Raw genomic sequence first — 3,039 nt, forward strand, 5'->3', positions numbered from 1 at the left:
GTTTAGGCTTGCTTTCTTGGATTAAAATATGGGGGTTAGCAAAGCTGAAATTGAAACAGATTTATTGGGTAATTGTTACTTGTAATACAACGTATCAGGCACTTTGAGAGCTTAGTTTTGGATGGGAAAGTGCAGGTAGACTGGTAGGAAGGAAAGCATCTTATGGAAGTTGTAGTCACTGAGTCCCCAAATAATGAAGCCTTGAATCTCTGATCTTGTTTTCTCACCTCAAGAAAGAGTACAATAAAAATTCTTAGGTTTTGGGGCACCTGGGTGGCTCAGTCGGTTAAGCGTCCTACTTCGGTTCAGGTCATGATCTCACAGTTTATGAGTTCGAGCCCCGCATTGGGCTCTTTGCTAACAGCTCAGAGCCTTCTTAGGATTCCATGTCTCCCCCTCTCCCTGCCCCTCCCATGCCCATGCTCTGTCTCTATCTCTCAATAATAAATAAAAACATTTAAAAAAAAAAATCTTAGGTTTTGAGAATCAAATGAGTTAATATGTGTGTTGAGAGTATTTTGTAGATTACAGATTTAATTTAGAAGCGGTGGGGGTGGGTATAAATTACTTAAACAGTGAACAGAAGAAAACTGGAACAGTAGTTCGAGGGCACCGGAACATTCGTTTCCCCCCTTAGGGAAGAGCTGTGGGACCGTCCTGGACAGTAAGACATTGTGGTGGTTCCCTAAATACTGTACTTCACCAGAGTTGAGTGTTCATTGATTTACTTTTGCCCTTGGCAACAGTGGAAAAATTTTTGTTAGTTGGGTAGGTTAAAAAAAAGTACCTTTTTTTTTTTGGCTGGGTATTGGTTTTTCTTTTGTGACTAATCTTGTTTTTGTGTGGTAATTGTCTTTTACTAATTCGTCAGAGGGGTTGTACAGCAAGGCTGTCCTAGACATGTGTCCTAGTTCCTCACTTGCATTTTGATTTTGTTCTTTATTTTAAATCTAGGCAGAAAAATCAATTTTTCACTATGTCACTTTTTTATTGTCTTCAAAGAAAGGCCTTGAAATGTACAACTAGGCTATTTTACTTTGAAATAGTCTAAATTAGGCTATCTTGAGATCTGAATTTAAGCAGGGAATTCAGTTCAGAGGTTCACATCTTTTTATTTTTAAGTTTATTTATTTTGAGAGAGAGTGGGAGAGGGGATCCCAAGCAGGCTCCAGGCTGTAAGCACAGAGCTGGAATTTTGGGCTAGAACCCACAAACTCTTACATCAAGACCCTGATGCTTAACTGACTGGAGTGACCCAGGCACTCCCAGAGGTTCACTTTAAATACTTGTGTGTGGCTAATGAAGGCTAAATCTGCTTACTTTGGGGGGGGGTGGGGCACGGCTCGTTTATTTAGGCAGTTGAATATTTCCCAGGATGAAAAGCTGTATTCAAGATTTGTATTTAAACACCCACACATCCCAATAAATTAATTATAGGTTATAAAATAAACTGGCTCAACAAGTTGTGAGTTTGGGTGAAGACCCAAGCTTTTAACACTCACGGAGGTATATGCTTTAGAGTTTTAGTGGAATTTCCATTTAACAATTTTGATTATCAGTTTCTACTTATTTTCATCCCAAATTATGTACCTTTCACAGTCAGGTGCCTCATCTGAATGAGAATTCCTCCTCCTTGAAGTCCATGTTCATTTAGAAGTCAGCTTGTGTAATAAAGATAATCCTTTAAACAAATTTATATCCAGTGTAATTGTCTACATTTCTATACAATGTTACGGGCAAAAACATCCCTCTTCTCTCAGGAGGAGAAAGGCAAATGACTTAAAGGTTGTAAGCAAAACCAGATGTAGTTGGAGGAAGGAAAAAGTCCTGTGTCACTTTTTGTCCCTCTGCCCCAAGTCCCATTCTCCAGTGGGGAAAGTTTCCATTTTTCTCTGTACTGAAACTCCTCAATCCCTATCCATTGCCAGTTTACAAACTAAGCCCATATAGTTTCTTCCTTCTTTGAAAAAGGCTGGTGTATGAATTTTGAGTATAAGTTGGTTGGACAGTTTATGGAAAAAATGAGGTTTGCCGTTGATTTGATAGTGCCGGAGGTAGGCTATTAGGGAAGCAAGGGACAACTTTGTACAGATATTAGCAACAGAGCCAACCCTTCTCTTTAGCTGTACGTGGTTGACAAACCACCTCACAACTGATGTATGTAAACATTCCATATTACAGTGAAATATATTGGTGTATATATTTCACCAATATGTTTTAATGGCAACTAGGATATTATTTGGACGCCTTATCAAATTGGAACAGTTGTACAGGTCTTCCATCCAGTAATAACTATCGGTTAGATTAACAAAAGTTGGTTAAATACTATCTCTTAACTATTCTTTACCAATCTTGGAAATGTAGGATGAGAAGCCAGAAAGAGGATTAAAGAGTGATGCTTGGTATATTATTTAAAAATGTCTTGATGCCCTCTCACATCGTACCAGTTAACGGCATTGTATCTACTATTATTTCTCTGCATACTGCAATCTCTAACGATGAGCATTGTTAGAGATTGGATTAATAGGCAGCTGAAGAGAACTGAAGAGTTAAAAAACTTGGTGTTTGATCCGACTGAATCCTGCCACTGATTAGTTGGGGAGGCCTGACAGCAAATCACTCGGCTACTTCGAGCCTGGGTTGCCTCATCTGTAAAAGCAGGGCTCCGCTGAGAAATTATCTTCAGAAAACAAGATGTTTTCCAGAATCCTCTCCCATCAACTCCTATCACCCTTCAGGTGGGCTGCTCAGTTTGTGCACCTTACACTGACCGCCTTCTGTGCCCCTCACAATGACGCCTACCGTGACCCCGCCTCCCACCTGCCGGGTGGGCCCCGCCTACGTCCCGCCGCGGCCCCGCCTCGCACCTGCCGTGGCCCCGCCTCCATCCGGCCGCGGCTCCGCCTCCCACCCGCCGTGGCCCCGCCTCCCTCTCGCGCAGCTTTTCCCGGAACCCAGCCCTCCCCCGGCCCATGCGGAGCCGCGGCCGCCGGCGCCGCCCCCTCCTTGCGCCCGCGTGCCGCAGCCGGCGCCGCCTCT

This window comes from Hyaena hyaena, unplaced genomic scaffold, assembly GCF_003009895.1.
Source record: "Hyaena hyaena isolate Hyena2069 unplaced genomic scaffold, ASM300989v1 scaffold_310, whole genome shotgun sequence".
In the NCBI taxonomy this organism is placed as follows: domain Eukaryota; kingdom Metazoa; phylum Chordata; class Mammalia; order Carnivora; family Hyaenidae; genus Hyaena; species Hyaena hyaena.